General features: G+C 41.7%; 1 pseudogene; it reads right to left on the reverse strand.

The window, feature by feature from the left end:
- Nucleotides 1-13,222: 13,222 nt before the first annotated feature.
- LOC139447982 (cAMP-dependent protein kinase type II regulatory subunit pseudogene) lies at nt 13,223-15,632 on the reverse strand (annotated as a pseudogene).
- Nucleotides 15,633-17,999: the final 2,367 nt, after the last annotated feature.

The following is a 17,999-nucleotide window of genomic DNA, read 5'->3' on the forward strand; positions in this document are numbered from 1 at the left end:
AAGTCACAAGTTACATAATATACCGGTTTCTTAAGTGTTTTCTTTTATTTGAAATGAATAAAAAATGTTTTTTTAAATCAAAATGAACTTTGAAATAATAACATCCAAATGAGAAGCCTAATCAACGTAAACATGAAGTTGTACATAGGTGCATTATGATGCTTTTACATATATACAGTAAACTACGGTTATAACGAACACGCTTATAACGAACTGACCGATATAACGAACCTATTTTTTAGTCCCGGCCATTTGATGTATATATGGTGTATATATGCTTAAAGCGAACTACGGTTATAACGAACTAAAATTAGTGGTCCCTTTGAGTTCGTTATAACCGTAGTTTACTGTAGACAAGAGAAGCTGAAAGCATAAGTATGTTGTGCATGGTAACGACAAGATCGTACCGGCAATGACAACACTGTTGTTGTAATAAATTCTGTATTTGTGATTACTTTGCATACAAAATACCTTCAGGCAACGAAAAGTGGTTTGATAATGACATTAAGATACATATAAACATGCTGTGGGTATTGCCAACAACAGCCTAGAACACCCCACCCCACCCCACCCCACCCCACCCCACCCCATCTCCCAAATCTGGTTCAGCCTATAAATAATAATAGACACTACGAAAAAATGTAATAATGTTGCTATTGTTTGTGAAACAGATCTTTTTCTCCTTATTAATGTAACTTTTTACTGGATCCAAAATTACAAACTGCACTTAGTGACATGCGAAAAAGAACACTCTCAATCATCTTTCAACTGTCGTTACTGGGGTCAAATATGCACTTAAAAACAATACAGTTGTCGTTTTATGTTTGGTTATTATCCTATTGATGGTCTTGAAGCACAGAAGCGAAAGACGTCTTCACAAATACAAGAAGAGAATAACATATATGCCATTTTCTGTAGAATGCCCCATCACATTCTAATGTAATACCATCAGCTGGTCATTCGAGTGGGTGAGTCCCCAGGAGTGTGCAACTGGAAACAACGTCTACTTTGCACCCAGGCGGATGATCTACCCCGACATGTACAGACCCTTCCGATTGTCAAGAAATGCCAGAGACACACCGACACAGCATGGATGCATCCCAAAACAAACGCCGTACTTAGGGGTAGCATTTGATCTAGATCGCCGGACTCACCAACAAATACGGTAGAAAAGAGAGAGTGTACTGGCTCTCACTGATGTATTGCAGTAATTAAGAATCGTGACATCATAAAGGCTCGGGGCATCACTAATAAACAAAACATTGCGTCGAAACATTCACATTACCAGAACATTCATCGCCGTGTCTTCTTACGACCTTGACCTTCGGGTTGCAGATGAGAGTAGCATCCCTTTGACCAAGTGGACAGTCGTTAGAAATATACCTCATCGTGTCAGTCCGAGCAGTTCCGTGTCATGAATGATTGGTGCTCCTCACTCGAGGTTGATTGACGGTTATTACAATCAGTTTCATAACACATATACCTACTACTGGCTGGTATGGAATCATATAGCCAACATGACACGAGTCAATAGTTGGGCAAAACAATCATTCTAATTTTCAAAGGAACGACAATGTGATAAGCAGTGGGGTGTGTTTTCTATTATATTCAAGTGGACATACGGTAGCATGTGAGGTTGGTTGGAATATGCTTGCGGATAGGCCTGTATATTAACACCACGCATACGGTATGTGCACCCCGTGGGGGGTCCGGGTTACAATTATTTAATGCCAAAGCGCGTGTTAATGTACTGCGGGAACAAGTTTCAATCACATCCCTGGATGGGCTTTTTCATCGACATTGCGTGTGGAGAGAATCGATCACTGAGAGGAGTTTATGCACACTCGATGACCCCAGCATCCCTGTTGCTAGGCCGACGTCACATGGCATTGTTTCGCAGGTGGATATCTTAGCAACAAGATTTCACAAACGGGTAATGAGGTATTGTGACGTCATTGTAATCGTTGTTGTGCAGGGCCCCGATTCACAAAGCGATCGTAGCGCAACGATTGTCGTACGTCTATGTGAAGTATAACAGTTACGATAACCGTATAGATCTAATACATGCGCCAGACCTCATTTTTTAATGAAGTGGTACCTCCTGGGGTGGAGTCATATCCGGGGTACCAGATTGCGGGGTAGGGGAAAACAGCACGTTGAATAACGTTGCAAGAAATAATCACATAGTGACCATCTACACTAAATGTTGATAGCCTGGTCCTCTCCATGTTAGTATGTGTAATACATGTACAGTAATACGGTAGCTACATGTATGTAGGTCACCAGAGGTCAAAAGGTCACGACATGTGACCCCTGCCTGAAAGTTTACCACCTGCCTGAAAATACACTGCAGATACCACACCAATGGGGCTTTCTGGAACCAAGTGGTTGATAATTGAAGCCAAAAAGTACCCAAGTCTAAAAGTCTATAATGTATTTTATGGTGTGGTACAGAATTTGTTTTTATGCAATTTCAGAAAAATGTCATTTTGCAATGCAATAATATTATAACATGCAAAGTTGTATGCTTGGGATTGCTTGAATTATATTTGCAGGAATCTAAAACTCTTCACTCCAAATTATAACAGACATGTTCAACATGTATTCTTCCATGAAATTGGAATTTACTCGATTCTGATTGGTCAACCAGAGGCTATTAAATCATAATAAACCCCCTCTGATTGACCCCCTCATAATAAACCCCCTCTGAACAGCTGGTTTGACGGCCGCATCACCGCGGAAGCTATATATTCATAGAATAGTACTATTTTCGGTCATTGTCGGGAGGCATATTTAAATAACTATATCTACAATTACAGGTTACAAAATGCACAGATGCGGTTACTACAATATTCAATGGATGTGTGGCAATATTTTGGTGCTGAAAACACGATAGAAATCTACAAAGGGAATGTATTTACGTTTTGGAGACAACAGAGAGCTTGAAATTTTGGCGCTTCTCTATATAAGACTGTGACGTCATATCTTTTGCGTCACAATGAGCGATATGACGTCATAATGGTGACGCGCGATGTAGAGCAAAAGCCTTGGAAAGCTTGCTTTGTTTTCTTTAGGGATGCCCACCTCACGTTAGCTTACCCAGTTGCCGTGCTTATATGCTTTCAATGCCTGTCGTATGTTCGAATGAAGTATTACGGTGTAAACAAACTGCTTGAGTATATACAGCACCATATTTTGTTCGGTGATTCCGTAACTCGGATCGATAACCCACTCTAAACACTGGATTCAACCCATGCCGCTTCACTATGTATATTTGCTAACACCAAAGAGTTCGCGTTTTATTTAGTCATGGTAGAATGGAGATAAACATACTGGGGTTTTTTTTCAATTTCGAGCTAGGTTACTTGTAGATTTAACCGCGCTAAATTTAACATTTGAAACCTCACGCTGCGCTTTCGGTTCCAAATTCAATTTAGCGCGGTTAAATCTACAGGTAACCTAGCTCTACATTGAAAACACAGTATGTTTGTCTCCTAATTCAGAAGTTGTTAAAGCATCATTGTTATGTTTTGAGGACACACAAGATTAAACTGAAGGTCAAAGTGATGTCAAGTTGAAAATACCAACTTCAATAACATAAAATGCAACAATCTGTTGCATAATGAATATTGACATTAAGATCACACAATTAGACTGTCAAAAACTAGTTTTATCACATTAGTGTCAGAAACTTAATTCCTGATAATTGTAGCAATCAGCAAGTTGAGGACAAGGTTCAAGCGAGTGATGATGATGATGATGATGATGATGATGATGATGATGGTTCAGATGTTTAGAAATCAACGTTGTCCTATATTGTGACCACTCTTGTTTAGGTCTACAATAATATAGAGTTAGGTTTCTGACAATAATGTGATAAAACTAGTGGTAGAAAGGTTATAAATATCTACATATTCATATTTAAATAATATAATTCTTCATATTTTATACTTAGCTCTCGGTAAAGCTCGGATAGGTACTGATATACAGCTCTCTCTCTCTATGAATGACGTATTCCCGATACCACGTGGTTTCATACATGACCTGCTCTTGGAAAGAGGCTAGTCGAGTCACAAGGGAAGAGCCAGACGGTGGGTTCCAATATTGCCAAACGCTATTGTTGTGGTATTAAACCTACTGGGGCATGAGGGGCGATCGGGTAGCTTGGTGGTTTAGCGTTCGCTCGTCATGTCAAAGACCCGGGTTCGATTCCCGACATGGGTTCAATATGTGAGGCTCATTTCTGGTGTCCCCTGCCGTGTATATTGTTGGAATATTGCTAAAAGCGGCGTAAAACCATACTCACTCACTAACTACTTGGGCTTCTTCGTAGGTTCACATTAGACTTCTAACACAGAAACAGAATCGGTAAATTGCATAAATATGCTTTCTTGCCTAAATTATAGCTCAGTTATTGCGTCAATAAAGAACCATATATCTATCATTATAGTACATGACAAACATGGTACATTGATACATATCATTCAGTAAACTGTATCAGTATGTCTTGTTGCATGGTATATTCATTATAACATAAATGTATGTATTTTCAAAATTATCAGGGTCACCCACCAGGGCCCACTTGCACAAAACGATCTTAGTGCTAAGACTATTGTAAGCCTATGTAAAAGTATGGGAGTTAAGATCATCTTAGCACTAAGGTCGCTTTGTGCAAGCGGGCCCAGGTCCTGAACGTCATCACCATGCTGTTCAGGGGAGGAAGTGTTACCGAGGACCTTGCAATTGGCTTTAAGCACAGCAAGGTGATGGTCAAGGGCTCTGTACTTCTTCTTTCTGGAGTTGGAAAATGGTTACTTCCGTGGTTGATTATTTTTTCTTGATAATGTCCATAAAGGTATTCTTGCTAAATAAGTGGCTAATTTTGAGTGAAACCCTACGACGAGGTTGGTGGTTCTTGGACTCTCTGTATTGAAGTGGTTCCACATCAGGCTCACCACTCTTATCCCACTGGTCTGACATGTAGTCTGCAAGGCGTCCAACACTGGGGATCTCCAGATCTACCTGCTCCAAGGAATAGCACCAGAAGTCCTCACTATCACAACAGGGGATGAGCGCAGGCACGCGCCTCGTAGACCATAGTCCTTCACGTTTCCAAACGGTTGTCGGAAATGGAAAATGCAAACTTTCATCTGGAACTCGAAAACGGTACGGGCTGTAAAATCAGTGAAGATGGTAGTTGGCCGTAGATTGATGATGTGGGCAGTGGCACTCTGCTTCAGGGCAGAGTAGAATTCTACACAGGTAGACTTCTCTTATCTGACAATAGGGCATAGATTAGGGCAAACATTTTCCCCTCTGCAAAAGAGTGAATAGTGTTGAGCACATACTAAAGTTCCATCCCAAAAGAAGACGTCTGTGGCAGCAAGGTGGGAAGCTTTTCTACGGTGGTATTTAAATGTGTTGCCCCACTGTGGATTAATGACTAAACACGTCTATAAGTGTCACTTATATGTTTGAGATTAATGACATCACTCAATATTTTATTAAGACATTTCAGTTCATCAGTTTCACCTACTTTAATTTGAGTTCAGTGACGGATTATATATCAGACAGATAGCAAGATATGTAGACACAGCAACAGTCAAGTGCCTAGTCCATGCATTCGTAACATCAAGACTGGGCTATTGTAATAGCGTTCTGTATGGTATCCAGCAACATCATTTGGATAGACTACAGCGTGTGCAAAACACTGCTGCCAGACTCATCACACGTCAGTCAATGCGAGAACTCATTACACCTGTCCTGAAAGAGCTGCACTGGCTATCTGTGAGACTCAGGATCGTGTTCAAGCTGATCATGTTTGTCTACAAATCAATCCATGGGATATCCCCAGTACACCTCCAGGAACTCACTGCCCTTTACCAACCTGGACGAACACTGAGATCTGCACACCAACTACAGCTTGCTGTTCCACCAACCAGCAGAACAACATATGGCGACAGAACCTTCCGAAAAGCAGGTGCAACTCTATGGAATGCACTGCCCATTGATGTCAGGGGATCAACAACTTCAGATGAAAACTCAAGACCATCCTCTTCAAAAGAGCATACGACTGAGCGCTCTTGAGCAAGGAGTATATCTGGATAAGTAGCGCTATATACATGCTTAATTTAATTAATAAGAACAAATTAATATCAATATGAGTAAACACAGTTAAAAAGTCACGAGGATGACTTAAACTGAGTATTACTCACATGGGCGGATACAGCTTTTATGAAAAGGGGGATGCACAATTAAGATATATTTATTGTCTTTGGTGGTAATTTATACAGAAATAAAGATTTCTTTTCGAAATAAAAGGGGGTGCGCACCCCCCTCACCCCTCACCCACACCCACACACAAACCTCCGTATCCGCCCATGACTCACTTATACTGACTATAATCGTCAAATCATCACATTAGACGTCCGGCAAAACGGGACGTCGACCACACCGGCCAGACCTGCTTGTTTTTTAATTTAACACTGTTAATTGAACGTTACATTAGTTTAGACGCTTGTAGAAAGTAGTACTACTATTAATTTTTGATTAGGTGCATATTGGCTCTGTTTTGCCTAGCACGGCATGACCTAGATAGCTCTTTCAGATCGTTACAAACGGATACGTGCTTTAATGCCTATTCATGAAATGCTTGGATGTGTGAGTAATGTTAGAGCATACAAACGACTACTGTAAATTGCGTGAAGTGGCATGTGGCCTTGCTTTTTGCTGTATATTGTATCATATTAAACACTCGAAATGTTTGTAAGGAACTACGGTTATAAAGAACAAGAATTAGTGGTCCTCTCGTGTTCGTTATAACCGTTTACTGTACATGTATGTTGTATATTACGTATATTCACATATGTTCATTTCCATGGCTATATTTATAACGTCTTAACATGAGAATTAGGGTGATTCAAGGACCCACCATTTGATATTTGGGAGGGGGTAGAGGGGGTTGGGGGGTGGGTGTGGTTTTATATAGAAACTTTCTTTTGTCACAGTTAATGCTTGAACAAGATAATCATGAATTAGGATGACCAGAATAAAAAAAATGAATTATACCTGCCACCCAAAATACATTGATGCAAGACGGTTTTAGCTATATTCATGTATTTATGCTCATAGAATCCTAATTTAAAAAAAATTAGCTGAAAAATATCCAGTTTCCATACAAAAAGATCCGAGGTCACCACCGAGAATATTAAAGTAATGACAAGTAATGAACACATTGACATTGAGCGTGTAATGGTTGGCTGCGTGTATGGGAGAACAGAGGTAACTGAACACTCCTGGACCGATCGATTACTGTTTAGTCCTTGATAGTGTCTGTTATTAATGACAATAATTACGTTCCTCCATGTGTCGTTTACTTTGAATACATTGCGCATCGGGTGCTTTAGTGTGAGGATAGGTGAGTGAGTGTGGATGGATGGGTGAGTTGGTTTGTGGATGGATGAATGAGTGTTGGTTTTAGGGTGGATGAGGTTGTGGGTGAGTGAGTAGTTGTGGGTTGATAAGTGACTGTATGGATGGATGAGTGAGTGTTGGTTTGTGGATGGTCGTGAGTGTGTGTGTGTGATTGGATGAGTGGGTGTATGGATGAGTAAGTCTTGGTTTGTGAATGGATGAGTGGACGTTTGGATAGAGGAGTTAGTCTTGGCTTGTGCGTGGATGAGTGAACGTATGGATGGATGAGTTAGTCTTGGTTTGTGGATGGATGAGTTAGTCTTGGTTTGTGGATGAGTTAGTTTTGGTTTGTGGATGGATGAGTGAACGTATGGATTGATGAGCTAGTCTTGGCTTGTGGATGAATGAGTGAGTGAACGTATGGATGGATGAGTTAGTCTTGGTTTGTGGATGGATGAGTTAGTCTTGGTTGGTGGATGGATGAGTGAACGTATGGATTGATGAGTTAGTTTTGGCTTGTGGATGGATGAGTGAGTGAACGTATGGATGGATAAGTTAGTCTTGGTTTGTTGATGGATGAGTTAGTCTTGGTTTTTGAATGGATTCGTAAGTGACCGTGTGGAGTGGTGAGTGAGTTTGGTTGAACAGTATTTCAGTAATATCACGGCGTATCAGCAATATGTGAGAGGTCGCCTGATGTCACTTTGACATTTCTCGTGGAACCCAACACGGTGTCGGCATTCGTAAAACATAAGCAGGGTGTGTTTGGAGTTCAAACCTACAAAGAAAGGTCTCTGGCACGCTCCAGGAACGCGTCTCAACGAAGCGGTGCCTCAGACGACTGATGTGCTAAAGTTCCAAGAAATGAAAGGCTTTGCAATGTTTGTGAAAAAGGTTTCGTTGAGGATGAGTATCATTTCTCGTTTATATCCACTGTGTATGCCGAATTGCGTGAACAGTACATTCCAAGAAACTACTATGTATTTCCCACATTACATAAATTCAAAGTCAAAATGTCAAAGTCATAAATGCAGTTTCAGAAGAAATTTGGCTATGTATATTCCCAGGTCTATGCAATTAAGGATAAAACTGCTTATGTTAATTTAAATTACAATATGGCGGATGTACATCTGCTGTGACATGGGCCGATGGCCTACGCAACGTTGCACATTAAACAACAACTGGCTGGGTCCCCCATTCCCCGTATTGATAGTTGAGTGTGGCTGAACGTGTGTTTGAAGGGCGACATCTAGTCACCAGAGGTATGTAGAATCCCGAGCACCAGCTTGATTACCAACTGCACGACCCAGTCACATGTGTACACAGTGTTCCTTACCACGTGTTTAGCCAACTGATATGCGCATATGCATGTTCATTATATAGGACGCTGTCGACGACATTCTACAAGGTGAGATTTTACCATCGATTTCAATGTTTATTGTTGCCATCACTGATGTAGTTAGGGTTTCCAATTTGTCAGCTAAAGAAAGCAAACCTGATTAGCTAATCGCCTTGACAAAATGTGGGAATCTAGAAGAGGTTAATCACGGCCATCCACAGAATTATCGCGCTTCCAATCTCATGATCAGTTTTTAAGGGAGCGGTCGATCGGAAGGAATTAAAAATAAACAAAAAATAAACAAACTCTGCTTGCGGTTGAGAATCCAACTGATATGTTGCCTGTTGTTGGAGAAGTGTGGAAACAGTTCGAAGTGCAATTGTTCCTGTATCGGCGTTGAGAGCGTGAAGATGTAAAATGTTATAGGCAGAGTTATTGCCCCTCATCAAATTGCCTCACCACACAGTGCGGATGTTTTTAAGAAACAGGAAATCGTTAACACAAATCTTGGTCGGGATAGTCAATATTTAGCGAGCGAATGGATAGATGTTAAACATGTTTCAACTGATGTGAAGGGAAGGGTAAGGGTAGGACGGACGGGAGGTAAGAAACAAAACATACAATGTAACAATGTCAGCCAGGTGAGAGATGGTCGCTATTTATCGCCAAACACCATCCTCGATGATCCAGAGTATTATATCTCCATTCCTTTCCTGTACGTTAGCCCCATGTTGTTATGGTTCCATATCCCCCGCAAATTGGGGCGCTGACCTAATTACCGAGCCTGTGCACGTGTGAGTACATACACTCAAACACAGAGTACACCAAATACCCGGAGGGGTGGGTTTTCAAAGAATTTATCTTACCGATATTCGTTCACGAACCCAGTTACACCCCTTTACCTAATGCATTCGGATAACCATCGGTTCATTTCAACTCACCGATACTTATTCGAAAAGTGAGTTACCTCTGATGTGCTCCGATTGATTTCTCTGCGGGGTACAAGAGCGGGCTACATGGAATTATTGCTCGCTCTTTAACCAATCAGAAGCTGGTATTTTAACCATAATCGTTTTTGATGGTCGATAATAATGAAACAAACAAGAATAGTTGTTCGATGGCAATGCATTTGGAACGGGAATCATAGTTACAGTTTGGACATTAAGTTTGCACTGTTTCGGCGACTAGTAACATTTCGATGACGTTTCCAATTTTGTGGTTAAATAGAATTCCAAGTGCATACATTCTCTTGCCCGGCAGTTTACTTATACAACAAACACGATGCACTTTATACAATAATGGAAAAGCCTGAACCAAGGTTGAATCCCCTCTCATCAAAATGGAATCGCCCAACCTCATACAGGGTGGTTACAAAGAAACACGACCTGCTAACATAATGAGCAATACTACCCTATAGTCACGTAATCATAAATACCGGACCCAGATACAGACTGATTCGATTAGCATGACACTAAAATAGCCGTCCAATCAGCGTGCTCTCATGAGCGAGGGACATTCTGTGCTAAGTTAGTGACGTAATCGAATGGGGCCAGGGTACGTATCTTAATACAATGGAGATGAATTAGGCCAGATACTAGAGGATATTGCCCCGTTTACCAATGAATTCACCCATGAGTGAGTGAGTATGTTTTTTCGCTGCTTTTAGCAATATTCCAGCAATATCACGGCGGAGGACACCAGACATGGGCTTCACACATTGTACCCATGTAGGGAATCGAACCCGGGTCTTCGGCGTGACGAGCATACGCTTTAACCACTAGGCTACCCAACCGCCCCCTTCACCCACGAGTGTAACGACATGAGGGAATATAAGAACTATCACCTCTTCGGGAACCAAGATGTGAGGTGAAATGGGGTTTAACGTCGCGTCCAAGATTGTTGCACATATATAGCGACGTGCATGTACGTGTGTGTGTGTGTGTGGCTGCTTGTACTAGTCCAGACTGATGTCGATTTATAGTGCTAGCCCACTGAGATACCATGCCGCAGTGTAACATGAATATCCCACTCAGACACAGTATACTGACTCCGAGCCGACCAGTCCTTGTTTTAGCCCCTTAATGCTGAGCGCCAGACAGGGTAACAACAAGTACCATCTTTAAACGTCTTTTGGTATGACGCGGCCGGGGATCGAACTCCGGACCTTCCGCTCTCCGGACGGACGCTCTACCACTAGACCACGGAGGCGGTCGGGAACCAAGAGGACGATGCAGTAGTCTAGTGGTTCACTCGTCAAAGCGTTCACTCGTCACGTACCGGTTGATTGCCGATATGAGTACAATGTGTGAAGCGCGTATCAGGTATCTCCAATCTTGAATTTGCTGTGATATTTTTGTTTTGTTTGTTGTTTAACTCAAACAAATTCCAGCTATATGACGGCGGTCTGTAAATAATCGAATCTGGACCAGACAATGCAGTGATTGATACCATGAGCATCGATCTGAGCAAATAGGATACGATAACATGCATCAACCACCTGATCCCGTCAGTCGCCTCGTCCAACAAGCATAGTCGCCTTTTACGGCAAGCATGGGTTGCTGAAGACCTGTTCTAACCTGGATCTTCACGGGTCGATTACTAAGAGCGGCGTAAGACCATACACATGAATGAAAGTGGACAACACGTCTCTAATTTGCAACATTGTGTCGTGTATAACAAGGTAGGAGAACTGAATGATTGTGTGAGTGATGTTTTGTAGCGCCGCAGTTGGCAATTGTCCACCATTTCCACGCAGCTGTGGTAATAACCGAGTCACGACTGATCAACGCTCCGCGTCAAAAGGATTCGTTCAAACGTACCTAGCTACGCCACGCACTCTAAAAACCCAACCTTCTTGTTAGTCGTCTGATGCATCTTGTGTAGTTATAGATATTCTAAACCAGAACCTCCACTACAGTTTGTCAGACACAATTTAGTTTCTTTCGGTGTCACGAAATTGTGAGTTTTGGGCGAGGTAGAGTACTTCAGATTAGCAAGTTTTAAGGGTCAGGTTAAGTGAATGCGTGAGTTGTGGGTCAAGCCCTTTTTAGCAATATTCCAGAACTATTATGGCGCGGGGCATACATTTATGAGTGAGTAACAATGGTTTTATGCTGCTCTTAGTAATATTGCAACACTATGAAGACGGGAGATAACAGAAATAGGCTTCACACAATGTATCGGGTATCAAACCCGGGACGTAACCAGCGAAAACTTTAACTACTTACTTTGTTACACAGTGGGTTTTGTTTGGTAATATGATCTCCGTTATATGTCCTCAAGATAAGACACCACCAGCCCTCTCTCATAAAGGACCAGGGCCCACTTGCACATAGCAATCTTAGCGCTAAGACTATCGTAAGCCTATGTTAAAGTATGGGAGTTACAATCATCTTAGCGCTAATATCGCTTTGTGCAAGAGGGCCCAGCACTGAGCCTGTTAATGGAATCTCATTTTGAAACTTGAAACTCCATAATCTCTGCTCAGATCCGATCAGATTCTGACCACTGGGGTATATAGTATACTGGGCTGCCCCACCGCCCTCCTGATTGACGAAGCGTTTGTATATTTCCGCATGACCTAACTTGGAAACGGAGGACAAGGGTCCTCAGCCTGACGAGCGAACACTTTAACCACTTGGCTTACACAAACACACACACACACACACACACACACACACACACACACACACACACACACACCATCACCATCACCATCAGCATTACACACCCCACCATCCATAGAAATGCATGCACACAAACATACGTAGGTACATGTACACACCTACCATAGCAAATTACAATCACACACACTGACATTCCAATAAAATAACTGTGCGATATTTCTAATGAAATGCACACTTGCCAATCATCGCACATTCTGAGTGACTGCGTGGGTGAGTTAAGTTTAATGCCTCAAGTGACACAGGTCGTTGAATATCACTAGATTGATAAAAACCCTGAACATGAGCTGACAAACGTGATCTCGCAAACAAACACATACACAAGATCACTAGTTTACATGTCTGCTTGTTTGTGTTTTTTATAATAAATATTCAATTTTACTTAACTTCTCCCGTTTCCTTGCTTCCGGGTTGAAAGCGTCGCTCCTCTTGATTGAACTACACTGTACTGCATCCGTGAAGATCCGGGTTAGAATAGGTCGTCAGCAACCCATGCTTGTCGTAAAAGGCGACTAAAGGGATCCTGTGGTCAGGCTTGCTGACTTCGTTGATGCATGTCATCGTATCCAAATATCGTGGATGGATGCTCATGATGTCAATCATTGGATTGTCTGGTCCAGACACGATAATATACAGACCTCCGTCATAAAGCTGGAATATTGCTGAGTGCGGCGTTAAACAACAAACCAACAAACACAACACTGTACTAATAAGAGAGGTTTTAAATTCCAATCAATCATTTAAAGATATTAATATTAATTTCTTGAGGCAATAATTAATCCTGGAAAATGCCACCAGTCATACATGTGTACAGGTGCATATTTAACACGACTGATATTTGACATATTGGTAAACCATAGTTAAAAATATGTTGTCCATGTCGACACGTGTGAGTGGTACAACCGGTGAACAATATAATATGCACATAACATACATGTAGACACGTTTACATAACAAAATATGGAGGCTGGAGAAAAGTGTCTTATTTGTTCATTTCCGTGAAGAAAAAACATCTTATGATGGATTACTTTTAAGTGACACTTAACTGAAATGTCAAGAATCACCAAGACTTAAAAGCGATCCTTCATAAAATGGATTGAATACCAAGAGTCACTTTAAAAATATTTTTTCATAAGATGGATTAACCACCAAGTGCCTCTTTAAAGTAATCCTTCTCAAGATGTTTTCACGTAAATGAAAGAACATAACATGTTTATCCAACATCTACCGTATTCTTCTTGGTAACTGAACAAGTAAATACGTACATTTGCATCATATAGCTTCTATACTAAAGTCAATATTTGCTTGACTGCCGATCCAATTTTCAACAAAAGAAATGCACATGATGGATATTTTGAACACCACAACAAACACATGTTGCCAGCTGTACGGGCGATTTGGAATTAAACGGAAACATCTTAGCAGCCCTGGGGGCCATCGGGAATCCGTATAACTAGGTAAGGGTGATATGGTTATCTTTGAAACACAACGTGATTAAAATATATCGATTAAAATGAGTGAGGGTTCACTGTAATTATGAGATCTATAAGTATTAATTATTACAATTCCACAATGGTATCTCATCCTGGTCATATAAAAACAAACCTGTGATCATGAGCTCGTAATGATCCATTCCCACAAGAGGTCTTTCCGAGCGCAATCAGCATCGACGAACAAACGTCGAATACTTAGAATATGAACACATGAAGTATACGGGCATGTCCACACAACCTATGTAGCATCTTTGAAATCCGCGTTTGGGACAAACCGAAAGTAGAGTTCGGTCGGAGCATTCATACAAGTTACCACAAACAAAGTTACCACTTTCTGTCTTTCATCATTTCTTCCCTGCATATTTCTTATAAATCTCCGAGTTCCGCTTCATGATATCCAGACATGGCCCAAGGAGTCTCTCAAAGGATTCACGTTCTAAAAACGCGGCCTTCACCTTACCGTCGGCCACGACATTAGCTGACCTTGGTTTATTCTCAATCAAGGCCAGTTCTCCAAAATATTTCCCTTCAGTGAGACTTCCAACACGATCCACATGACCGGACTCTTTGCTGATGGAGATATGCACAGAACCCTCTTCAATGAAGTACATGCCATCTGCCTCATCTCCCTGGCGTATTATGACGTCACCGTCGGCAAAGATCTTTGTGAGCAGGGCGTCAGCAAGATTCATCCGCTCGTACTCGTCAATTGACTGCAGCATTGGAACGTGCTCAAGAAGTCGTTCGTAATGCTTACGTTTCTTAAACGCAGCTTTCAGAATGATACGCTGAAAAGACGAACGGTCCATGGCCCATAGTATGCCGTCATCGGAGGAACGTATGGTAGCAGACCTTGGCATATTGTACATGAGAGCAAGTTCTCCAAAGCTTCCTTTGTTGTCGAATTCAAACACCTTCTTTTCGTCTCCATTTACGTCCACAATGACGTCATACGTTCCTGAATCGATGACGTAAAAGTTGTCACCGTCGTCGCCCTGTTTGATAACTACCTCACCGTCAGTAACGTTCTTCTCAAACATGGCGTCAATGACGTTGTTGATTTGGTCGGAATCCAAGCTGCGAAATATCAGGATTCCCTCGAGGTCTTCTTTAAGTCGATTTCTCTGTTCTGTTGATTTAGGGTAAACGACCTTTTCTTTCTCATCATCATCCGCTTCCGGGTCATACCTTTCAGCAGACACTGAATTCCGTCGGGCGTATTTGTTTTTATTAGTTTTCGGCTTCAGATCCGGTTCTCCTGCTTCGTCGTCGTCGACGATGATGTACATCGGAACCGTTTTCGGTTTGCTTATATCTCTCGCGCGGGTGAAGTATTCCACAGCGTATTCGTTCAGGTTGCTTGGCTTCTCACGGAGAACTGCTACAGTAAAGTCCTTCAACATGTCTCCCAACCCGGACGGAATCTCAAGGTTCATCATTGCGAATACTGACGCGTCGTGCAAGCAGGAAGAGTAACGTTGCGGAGAGTTATGTCCAAACAGTCATTTCGGTAGTTAACCTGATGAACAAACTGTCACAGCCTCATAATTCTGTATAATTAATGGAGGCTAATTGACAGCAGGTGCGCTTTCCGTTCACATTGAAATCATTTATTATGCACACACGAATCATCAATACTGCGGGAAATGCACTGTGTTCCTGATTTGCCCGCGAGGAACGTGGATTTGCTATTGGTTTTCTTTGCTTCACGTCTTGCTGTGGCAAGTAAACTGCTCTGTGTACGCTAATTACACGAAGAATCCCAACCGTAAGTGACGATCAATTAAAACGTCGCAATTGGTTGTCAGATTCAGTTTAATCCATCCGTAGTATATTTAGAAGATGAGTCAGTTTACATGCGCTAGATCCTTGTAGAAACCAGCTCGGTCTCCATCAATCAGTCGACGTCTTGTAACACATCGTAATATCCAGTGCATCCAATGTACATTAATGAATGCTCCAGCTCAATGAAACCGCTTTATGTACAGATTACATAACACAAATGTTTATAACGCTAAAGGCACTTGCAATTCGATTACACATTTCGTCTTAAAATCAGTTCAATATAAAAGGTATTAGGAACGATTCCTTCATGTCAAATTCACTTAACACGACAAAGAGTCACTGTTTGTTTCCTTATCAACGTTATGATGTGGAACTAAAATATATGACCCCCTGCAATCCCCTTAAAGTCGTATATGCTGGCACTTCATTGAGGTGTTCACAATACAGTTCGAATCCTGGAGAGTTTTGGCTATTCTATTACACATTCGTCACTGTAGTATCCCTTCGATTGTATAATATTTCAGCTCACTTACCAAATTATTGAATCCAGTTTAAAATTGAGTAAAATCAAGAGTTCCGAAAAGTTCATCACTTTAGTCGCATCATTCCGACTGCCATGACTTTTTCTCCATCTGGCTTTGGACACCATGCCTCTTCAAACGACCTGTTCCACGTAATGATGAATTCCACCCTAAAGAAACGCAACTTGACAAGCATGTCTCCGCGCTACCGTTCTGCCCGACCATACGGTGACGTCGTTTAGTGAAGTGCTTATTGTGGCAACTGGGCGAATAACATCTGTTGGTTTCCATCAGTATTTGCACAGCGCTGATTTCCTCCCACAAATCTATAGATGCCAAGCGAGCTATACATTCCGGTGATCAATATTGCGTCTTTGCAAACAATTACTCTGTGTGTCATTTTATGAACTTCCTGAATGGCAAAGCGGCCTTGTCGGTGTTATTTTCTAATGGCCTTGTTTGGAATATGTTTGAGGGGACGGAGGCCTTAACAGCAGGAAGGGATAGTCCGTTGTCTTCATATTGACCAGCACAGAATGTGGTTGAGGAGTCCTGTTCATTATAATAGACGTGTAATTGCTTTGCTATCAAGACAGATATGGATCAGTATTAACTATGTGGTCATTGTGAAACAACGCATTGTAAACTGGCTGTTCTATTTATCAAACTGTTTACCTTCTATTGGTTTTGAAACATTAATTATCAGATATCTGTAAGGTTATTTACTGTCTGTCATGATTGTTAGAATGCATTGTAACGGGTAGATTGTTCGTACTTGTGGGACGGTGTTCACACTATGTTCATTTACATATCTTCCGGTTCTCCCAGATTGTTTCTAGGTTTTCGGGGGCACGGGTGGCCCAGTCGTCTAAGTCGCCGCGATTCGCTGTGCAGAGTTGCGTCCCTTGGGCACGCAAGAAACTTATGATTGTGGGTTCGAATCCCGGTTCGCCCCGATTATGTTTCTAGGTTTGTCAGCACCATACCCGTACTCGTGGGTTTCACCGAAGTGGTAAACGTCTGAGACCTGCACTACTTCAGGCTTTCCTCTCACATTAAGCTGACACGCCGCGATATAACTTGAATATTGTTAAAAACGGCGTTAAAGCCAACTCACTCACTCACGCGCTCTAGGTTTGTCAGCACCTTACCCGAGCTCGTGGGTTTCATCGAAGTTGTAAACGTCGGATACTTGGTAAACGTCCGATATCACTTAGACTTTTTAAAGCAAATCTTCCTTGACAAGATAGACACAATTTTATGGAAAACAACTTCTTTAATACTGTGAAAAAGCGACGTTTCGGTATAGATCCTTATACCGTTGTCAAGCAAGACTCAGTCTCATAAAATTGTGTCTATCTTGTCATCCGTCAACTTCTAAGTAATGCCTATCAAACAAATATTCCTTGTCAGCAAATTCAACACCATCAACACAACTTGACTTTTGGTGCTTCTATGCCTCGTACGGTGACCGCTATAGCTTCCATGTCACAATGCTTGGAAGTCCTGAAATTGGGTGAGGTGCAATTGGGTTTAGCGTCGCGTCCAAGATTATTGCACTTATAAAGCGATGTGCATGCACGTGTATGTGTGTGTGTGGCTGCTTGTTCTAGTCCGGAATGATGCCGATTTTATAGTGCCAGTCCACTGCGATAACATGACCCAGTTTAACATGAATACCCCACTCAGACACAGTATACTGACATTGTTTTAGCCCCTAATGCCGAGCGCAAGACAGGGTAACAACAAGTACCTTTTTTTTCGT

Source organism: Haliotis cracherodii, unplaced genomic scaffold (genome assembly GCF_022045235.1).
Source record: "Haliotis cracherodii isolate W230 unplaced genomic scaffold, xgHalCrac1.p SCAF_7, whole genome shotgun sequence".
Lineage (NCBI taxonomy): Eukaryota > Metazoa > Mollusca > Gastropoda > Lepetellida > Haliotidae > Haliotis > Haliotis cracherodii.